This window comes from Salvelinus alpinus, chromosome 10, assembly GCF_045679555.1.
Source record: "Salvelinus alpinus chromosome 10, SLU_Salpinus.1, whole genome shotgun sequence".
Lineage (NCBI taxonomy): Eukaryota > Metazoa > Chordata > Actinopteri > Salmoniformes > Salmonidae > Salvelinus > Salvelinus alpinus.
In genome coordinates this window covers 4,319,508-4,329,824 of record NC_092095.1, presented here as the reverse complement: position 1 = coordinate 4,329,824, position 10,317 = coordinate 4,319,508, and positions in this window count along the sequence as shown.

The window sequence follows — 10,317 nt, the reverse complement described above, 5'->3', positions numbered from 1 at the left end:
GTTGTATTCAGCATTTCACTGTGAGGTCTACTACACCTGTTGTATTCGGCATTTCACTGTAAGGTCTACTACACCTGTTGTATTCAGCATTTCACTGTGAGGTCTACTACACCTGTTGTATTCGGCATTTCACTGTGAGGTCTACTACACCTGTTGTATTCAGCATTTCACTGTGAGGTCTACTACACCTGTTGTATTCAGCATTTCACTGTGAGGTCTACTACACCTGTTGTATTCAGCATTTCACTGTGAGGTCTACTACACCTGTTGTATTCAGCATTTCACTGTGAGGTCTACTACACCTGTTGTATTCAACATTTCACTGTGAGGTCTACTAAACCTGTTGTATTCAGCATTTCACTATAAGGTCTACTACACCTGTTGTATTCGGCATTTCACTGTGAGGTCTACTACACCTGTTGTATTCAGCATTTCACTGTAAGGTCTACTAGACCTGTTGTATTCAACATTTCACTGTGAGGTCTACTACACCTGTTGTATTCAGCATTTCACTGTGAGGTCTACTACACCTGTTGTATTCAACATTTCACTGTGAGGTCTACTACACCTGTTGTATTCAGCATTTCACTGTAAGGTCTACTATACCTGTTGTATTCAGCATTTCACTGTAAGGTCTACTACACCTGTTGTATTCAGCATTTCACTGTGAGGTCTACTACACCTGTTGTATTCAACATTTCACTGTGAGGTCTACTACACCTGTTGTATTCAGCATTTCACTGTAAGGTCTACTATACCTGTTGTATTCAGCATTTCACTGTAAGGTCTACTACACCTGTTGTATTCAGCATTTCACTGTGAGGTCTACTACACCTGTTGTATTCAACATTTCACTGTGAGGTCTACTACACCTGTTGTATTCGGCATTTCACTGTAAGGTCTACTACACCTGTTGTATTCAACATTTCATTGTGAGGTCTACTACACCTGTTGTATTCAGCATTTCACTGTGAGGTCTCTACACCTGTTGTATTCAGCATTTCACTGTGAGGTCTCTACACCTGTTGTATTCAGCATTTCACTGTAAGGTCTACTACACCTGTTGTATTCAACATTTCACTGTGAGGTCTACTACACCTGTTGTATTCGGCATTTCACTGTAAGGTCTACTACACCTGTTGTATTCAACATTTCACTGTGAGGTCTACACCTGTTGTATTTGGCGCATGTGACAAATAACATTTGATTTGATCTATAGGGATACGGAAGGTAATGTCATTATTAGACAAACAGGCTTCATTATACTCAAATTAGTATATTATGTTACTTTTATCTCCGTCCTCAGTTTCTCTCTAGGGACTAGATTATCTCTGTCCTCAGTTTCTCTCTAGGGACTAGATGATCTCTGTACTCAGTTTCTCTTTAGGGACTAGATTATCTCTGTCCTCAGTTTCTCTCTAGGGACTAGATTATCTCTGTCCTCAGTTTCTCTCTAGGGACTAGATTATCTCTGTCCTCAGTTTCTCTCTAGGGACTAGATTATCTCTGTCCTCAGTTTCTCTCTAGGGACTAGATGATCTCCGTCCTCAGTTTCTCTCTAGGGACTAGATGATCTCCGTCCTCAGTTTCTCTCTAGGGACTAGATGATCTCTGTCCTCAGTTTCTCTCTAGGGACTAGATGATCTCTGTCGACAAAATGCATTTGGAGACTCCAACACCCTCCATTAAGACGACATCAGACGACATGACGGTGGTAGACCTGAACACTGACGACGATCAAACAGCCTAATGGGAGGTCAGAGACCTGGCAGTGTGGTGCCAGGACAACAACCTCTCCCTCAACGTCAGCAAGACAAAGGAGCTGATCGTGGACTACAGGAAACGGAGGGCCGAGCACGCCCCCATCCAAAGCTGCAGGCTAAAGTTAAATCTAGACTTGGTTTCCTCTATTGTAATCGCTCCTCTTTCACCCAAGCTGCCAAACTAACCCTGATTCAGATGACCATCTACCCATGCTAGATTACGGAGACAAAATTTATAGATCGGCAGTTAAGGGTGCTCTAGAGCGGCTAGATGTTCTTTACCATTCGGCCATCAGATTTGCCACCAATGCTCCATATACACTCTATACTCTGTAAACTGGTCATCTCTGTATACCCGTCGCAAGACCCACTGTTTGATGCTTATTTATAAAACCCTCTTAGGTCTCACTCCCCACTATCTGAGATATCTACTGCAGCCCTCATCCTCCACATACAACACCCGTTCTGCCAGCCACATTCTGTTAAAGGTCCCCAAAGCACACACATCCCTGGGTCGCTCCTCATCTCAGTTCACTGCAGCTAGCGACTGGAACGAGCTGCAACAAACACTCAAACTGGACAGTTTTATCTCAATCTCTTCAGTCAGACTCCATCAATGACACTCTTACTGACAGTTGTGGCTGCTTTGTGTGATGTATTGTTGTCTCTACCTTCTTTCCCTTTGTACTGTTGTCTGTACCTAATAATGTTTATACCATGATGTGTTGCTACCATGCTGTGTTGTTGTCTTAGGTCTCTCTTTATGAAACCCCCCCTTGGGTTGTGCTGTGGTGGAGATCTTTGTGGGCTATACTCGGCCTTGTCTCAGGATTGTAAGTTGGTGGTTGAAGATATCCCTCTAGTGGTGCGGGGGCTGTGCTTTGGCAAAGTGGGTGGGGTTATATCCTTCCTGTTTGGCCCTGTCCGGGGGTATCAACGGATGGGGCCACAGTGTCTCCTGACCCCTCCTGTCTCAGCCTCCAGTATTTATGCTGCAGTAGTTTGTGTCGGGGGGCTAGGGTCAGTTGGTTATATCTGGAGTACTTCTCCTGTCTTATCCAGTGTCCTGTGTGAATTTAAGTATGCTCTCTCTAATTCTCTCCTTCTCTCTTTCTTTCTCTCTCTCGGAGGACCTGAGCCCTAGGACCATACGTCAGGACTACCGGGCATGATGACTCCTTGCTGTCCCCAGTCCACCTGGCCTTGCTGCTGTTCCAGTTTCAACTGTTCTGCCTGCGGTTATGGAACCCCTACCTGTCCCAGACCTGCTGTTTTCAACTCTTAATGATCGGCTATGAAAAGCCAACTGACATTTATTCCTGATTATTATTTGACCATGCTTGTCATTTATGAACATTTTGAACATCTTGGCCATGTTCTGTTATAATGTCCACCCGGCACAGCCAGAAGAGGACTGGCTACCCCTCATAGCCTGGTTCCTCTCTAGGTTTCTTCCTAGGTTTTGGCCTTTCTAGGGAGTTTTTCCTAGCCACCGTGCTTCTACACCTGCATTGCTTGCTGTTTGGGGTTTTAGGCTGGGTTTCTGTACAGCACTTAGAGATATTAGCTGATGTACGAAGGGCTATATAAAATAAACTTGATTTGATTTGATTTGTTGTGGTGTCTCTCTTGTTACAATGTGTGTTTTGTCCTATATTTATTTATTTTTAATCCCAGCCCCTGTCCCCACAGGAGGCCTTTTGCCTTTTTGGTAGGCCGTCATTGTAAATAAGAATTTGTTCTTAACTGACTTGCCTAGTTAAATAAAGATCAAATAAAATAAATTAATGGGGCTGTTGTGGAACATGTTGAAAGCTTCAAGTTCCTCAGTGTCCACATAACTAAGGAACTATCATGGTTCACATGGCATGGGTCCCTAGATCCTCAAAAAGTTCTACAGCTGCACCATCGAGAGCATCCGGACCCGGTTGCATTACCGCCTGGTATGGCAACTGCTCGGCATCTGACCGTAAGCCACTACAGAAGGTAGTGTGTACGGACCAGTACATCACTGAGCCTTCCTGTCATCTAAGACCTCTACACCTGACTCTGACCCGTTTACGAACCTCTGCCTGTCCTGACACCCAGCCTGCCTGCTGTTCTGTACCTTATTGACTCTGCCCTGGATTACGGACCTCTGCCTGCCTTTGACCTGTCTTTTGCCTGCCCCCTGTTTGGGTCAATACACATCTGTGACTCTAGCTGTCTGCATCTGGGTCTTATCCTGAGTTCTGATACCAATAAGAAGAGACTTGCTTGGGCCAAGAAACACAAGCAATGGACATAGACCGGTGGAAATCTGTCCTTTGGTCTGATGAGTCCTGAATAGAGATTTTTGGGTCCAACCTCCGTGTCTTTGCGAGCCGCAGAGTAGGTGAACGGATGATCTCTGCATGTGTGGTTCCCACCATAAAGGATGGAGGTGGAGGTGTGATGGTGGTTTGCTGGTGACACTGTCTGTGATTTATTTAGAATTCAAGGTACACTTAACCAGCATTGCTACCACAGCATTCTGCAGCGATACGCCATCCCATCTGTTTTGTGCTTAGTGGGACTATCATTTGTTTTTCAACAGGACAATGACTCAAGACGCTTCCAGGCTGTATAAGGGCTACTTGACCAAGAAGGAGAGTGCTGGAGTGCTGCATCAGATGACCTAGCCTCCACAATCACCCGACCTCAACCCAATTGAGATGGTTTGGGATGAGTTGGACCGCAGAGTGATGGAAAAGCATTCAACAAGTGCTCAGCATATGTGGGAACTCCTTCAAGATGGTTGCAAAAGCATTCCAGGTGAAGCAGGTTGAGAGAATGCCAAGAGTGTGCAAAGCTGTCATCAAGGCAAAGGATGGCTACATCGAAGAATCTAAAATATAATTTAACACTTTTTTTGGTTACTACATGATTCCATATGTGTTATTTCATAGTTTTGATCTCTTCACTATTATTCTACAATGTAGAAAATAGTTAAAATAAAGAAAAACCCTTGAATGAGTAGGCGTGCCCAAACTTTTGACTGGCACTGTATTTTATTTACCTTTATTTAACTAGGCAAGTCAGTTAAGAACAAATTCTTATTTTCAATGACGGTCTAGGAACAGTGGGTTAACTGCCTTGTTCAGGGGGAGAACGACATATTTGTACCTTGTCAGCTCGGGGGATTCGATCTTGCAACCTTTCGGTTACTGGTCCAATGCTCTAACCAATAGGCTATGCTGCTGCCCCACTGTTAAGATATTATTGTTTCAAGAAAGGAGTGTGTGTATATATACTTTTGACCGGTAGTGTGTATGTTTGGCCTGGCGAAGAAGAAGCTACTAATTATGAGTCCTCAATGTCTGAGACCGAGTGAAGACCGAGTATGCATGCATTCGACACGAGACCGATATGTCTCTCGAGACCGGAATCGAAATTTGGACCGACTCCACCTTCCCCAATGCATCCTCCACCATCTTCGTAACATCAAATGGATCTCACAAAAATCATGCAGAATTGTTAATGAATCTCAGTCCAACAAGAAACTGCTTGTAGGTCCTTTCCTCTTCTTCATGTCTTCATCCTCACCAACTTCACTCAATCAAACAGTGCTTCTGCTTCCACTATTGCAAAGCAAAAGACTGTATAATATGACTGTATAATATGACTGTATAATATGACTGTATAAGCCCAAAACTGATTCCAGCTTCACCAGAGCCTGTTTCCAATAGGAGCAAATTAAGCATAGTGGGCAAAACAAGCATGGAGGTGGGCAGAGCCGAGCACGAACTAGCAAGATCCTCGGCTTGTTGGAGCATGTATTTGCATATTTCCGTTAGAGAATGCTTACTCTGTGAAGTGCACGTGTGCTATAACTCAATTCGCCCTCCTTTTAAACAATGCCATTTTTGGAAACTTTGGCAAAGGCTAAAGTCTAAAAAGGGCAAAACGTCTACTTATCCACTCTGTTCATAACAGATTCTACTTATCCACTCTGTTCATAACAGATTCTACTTATCCACTCTGTTCATAACAGATTCTACTTATCCACTCTGTTCATAACAGATTCTACTTATCCACTCTGTTCATAACAGATTCTACTTATCCACTCTGTTCATAACAGATTCTACTTATCCAATCTGTTCATAACATATTCTACTTATCCACTCTGTTCATAACAGATTCTACTTATCCACTCTGTTCATAACAGATTCTACTTATCCAATCTGTTCATAACAGATTCTACTTATCCACTCTGTTCATAACAGATTCTACTTATCCACTCTGTTCATAACAGATTCTACTTATCCACTCTGTTCATAACAGATTCTACTTATCCACTCTGTTCATAACAGATTCTACTTATCCACTCTGTTCATAACAGATTCTACTTATCCACTCTGTTCATAACAGATTCTACTTATCCACTCTGTTCATAACAGATTCTACTTATCCACTCTGTTCATAACAGATTCTACTTATCCACTCTGTTCATAACAGATTCTACTTATCCACTCTGTTCATAACAGATTCTACTTATCCACTCTGTTCATAACAGATTCTACTTATCCACTCTGTTCATAACAGATTCTACTTATCCACTCTGTTCATAACAGATTCTACTTATCCACTCTGTTCATAACAGATTCTACTTATCCACTCTGTTCATAACAGATTCTACTTATCCACTCTGTTCATAACAGATTCTACTTATCCACTCTGTTCATAACAGATTCTACTTATCCACTCTGTTCATAACAGATTCTACTTATCCACTCTGTTCATAACAGATTCTACTTATCCACTCTGTTCATAACAGATTCTACTTATCCACTCTGTTCATAACAGATTCTACTTATCTACTCTGTTCATAACAGATTCTACTTATCCACTCTGTTCATAACAGATTCTACTTATCCACTCTGTTCATAACAGATTCTACTTATCCAATCTGTTCATAACAGATTCTACTTATCCAACCTGTTCATAACAGATTCTACTTATCCAATCTGTTCATAACAGATTCTACTTATCCAATCTGTTCATAACATATTCTACTTATCCACTCTGTTCATAACAGATTCTACTTATCCACTCTGTTCATAACAGATTCTACTTATCCACTCTGTTCATAACAGATTCTACTTATCCACTCTGTTCATAACAGATTCTACTTATCCAATCTGTTCATAACAGATTCTACTTATCCAACCTGTTCATAACAGATTCTACTTATCCACTCTGTTCATAACAGATTCTACTTATCCAATCTGTTCATAACAGATTCTACTTATCCACTCTGTTCATAACAGATTCTACTTATCCACTCTGTTCATAACAGATTCTACTTATCCACTCTGTTCATAACAGATTCTACTTATCCAATCTGTTCATAACAGATTCTACTTATCCAATCTGTTCATAACAGATTCTACTTATCCACTCTGTTCATAACAGATTCTACTTATCCACTCTGTTCATAACAGATTCTACTTATCCACTCTGTTCATAACAGATTCTACTTATCCAATCTGTTCATAACATATTCTACTTATCTACTCTGTTCATAACAGATTCTACTTATCCACTCTGTTCATAACAGATTCTTGTTTTGGGAACAGAAAACTGTATTGAGATCGAATGTTTAATCAATGAGAAAATGTGCATAATGTCGTCCCAGTTCCCTCTCGTGCCATACTCTCCCACTGCCGGACACTGGACTTCCTCTCCTCACCATGGGGTTTTGTCTTTGGGCAAAAGGCCATCCTCTGTCCTCTCTCTTCCATGATCTGGAAACCGATAAGTGGTTGAGGAATCTGTCAATTCGTTAGTAGGCTAACGGAAGAGTATCCTCCTAGATGGCCTCCTTTGGTGAGGAAGCACAAGTTCATCGAGGATACTCATGTGTATCCTACCGCAGAATAGTTTTGAAATCTGCCACACACCCCTTAAATCAGTTATTTTTTTGTCAGAAGAGAGAAACATGCACATGTTTAAACCATCAGAGTCTAAGCCCTGTCTTAGCCGGGGAGGGGGAGTTTTACTAACCTATGAGGAATTGTTTTAAGAAGGTCATACCAAGGATCATTAGCTATTTGATTTTTGAATTTTAAAACCTATTGAAGTATAAAAAAATATATATAAAAAAAATGATTTGATACATTTATTTTGGGCCTTACTGCTATTAGCCCATACAAATGCATTGAACAACAGATTCAATACACGGAACAACAGATTCAATACACGGAACAACAGATTCAATACACGGAACAACAGATTCAATACACGGAACAACAGATTCAATACACGGAACAACAGATTCAATACACGGAACAACAGATTCAATACACGGAACAACAGATTCAATACACGGAACAACAGATTCAATACACGGAACAACAGATTCAATACACGGAACAACAGATTCAATACATGGAAGAACAGATTCAATACACGGAACAACAGATTCAATACATGGAACAACAGATTCAATACATGGAACAACAGATTCAATACACGGAACAACAGATTCAATACACGGAACAACAGATTCAATACACGGAACAACAGATTCAATACACGGAACAACAGAAAGTCCCCAAAAAATATCAAAAGGAAGTTTGTTCTGAAGTATCTCTCATATTTTTTACATGTATTTAAACCCACATGTTTGCCAATAAACAGTCTCCATATATACTTACATTTAGAGTTTTAACTGGTACTGGGAACATGAGTCTTGTAAGGCCTGTCCTAGAGAAGAACAACCGAAACGTACATGTTAGTGAGAGTCTCACCTTTGCACAGAGGGGCCATATTAGTGTGTGGCCCAAAAGGTTCAGAAACTACAGACAGAAGTTGGCTGTACCGATGTCATACGAGTCTTCTGAACCATCTTGTTAGTGAGAGTCTCATCTGTCAATATAGGGGTCATAATAGTTTATAGGCCAAACAGCTCGGACCGATTTCCGGGATTTCGTCTGCCTTCCCGCCATTGAGACAAAGACTCCCATTGTTAGAGTGGAGACATGAGCATCTCGTCATTGTGGGGTGGCAGGTAGCCTAGTGGTTAGAGTGTTGGGCCAGTAAACGAAAAGTTGCTAGATCGAATCCCCGAGCTGACAAGGTAAAAATATGTCGTTCTGCCCCTGAACAAGGCAGTTAACCCACTGTTCCTAGGCTGTCATTGTAAATAAGAATGTGTTCTTAAACTGACTTGCCTAGTTAAAGGTTAAATAAAATATACATAAAAATCTCTGGTGAATTGGAAAGTAAAGTTGGCAGGTGCACAGTTAGGATGCTGGATTGCCCTAAAGTAAATAGATGCTTCTCCAAAAATAATGTCATTGCTCCTATCTAAATAAAATACTTCACCAGGGAGCATGACTCAGCCACAGAGGATCATTTGCTTCTTTTAAAATGTTTTGCTGTGGATTGTTTCAAGTCATCAGTGTGTTTGGGAAGCCCGCAATTTGGGATGTAATGTTACAATGTTGTACTTCACTAGCAATAGCTCAAGTCAAGACAGAAAGGGAGGCAGACAGGTGGAGTATGTTGTGGAAATATTGAATCAAATATTTCTCAGATACCGGAACTTGTAAATTCAAAAAGACTATAATACAACAGTAACAGAAGCCGAGCAATTCCATGGAACAACTGAATTGTATTGTTACAGACCTCAGGCTTTATAGGTTTCCACCTTCAGATAACACACATGGTCACTCCCCTCTATGTAGAGGAGTAACACCCCTTGGCCTTTATAGGTTTCCACCTTCAGATAACACACATGGTCACTCCCCTCTATGTAGAGGAGTAACACCCCTTGGCCTTTATAGGTTTCCACCTTCAGATAACACACATGGTCACTCCCCTCTATGTAGATGAGTAACACCCCTTGGCCTCTATAGGTTTCCACCTTCAGATAACACACATGGTCACTCCCCTCTATGTAGATGAGTAACACCCCTTGGCCTCTATAGGTTTCCACCTTCAGATAACACACATGGTCACTCCCCTCTATGTAGAGGAGTAACACCCCTTGGCCTCTATAGGTTTCCACCTTCAGATAACACACATGGTCACTCGCCACCATTATCTTCTTGTCCCAATTCTTGCTTGTTAACGCCCACATCTGAGCAGATGCGCCATAGTGTTAATACAAAAAATCATACATTTCTTACATATATACTTTCCTAATAATACGTGATTAGTACAAACATATGTCCATACTACAGATCCATGGCTTGTGGTGCCTATGTTAATTAATTAAGGTACACATGTTCTACTTACGTTCTGTTTTTATATGTCTAGTGATTAACTCCATGTTGACCCAGTCTGTACACTCCCGTGGATTCTGCTTACATTCTGTTTTTATATGTCCAGCGTTAACTCTTTGTTTATTCAGCTCTGTCCATTCACCTGAGCTCAGCCATTATTCTGCTTACACAAGTCTATTAATTAACCCTATGTTTTCTGTCTCAATACTTCAGGGAGAACAGTCTGGATACTGGAAAATCAACCATAGTCATGAATTTTCACCTACAAGTAGAGAGCTTGTGATTGAAAGAACCATAATTTATCA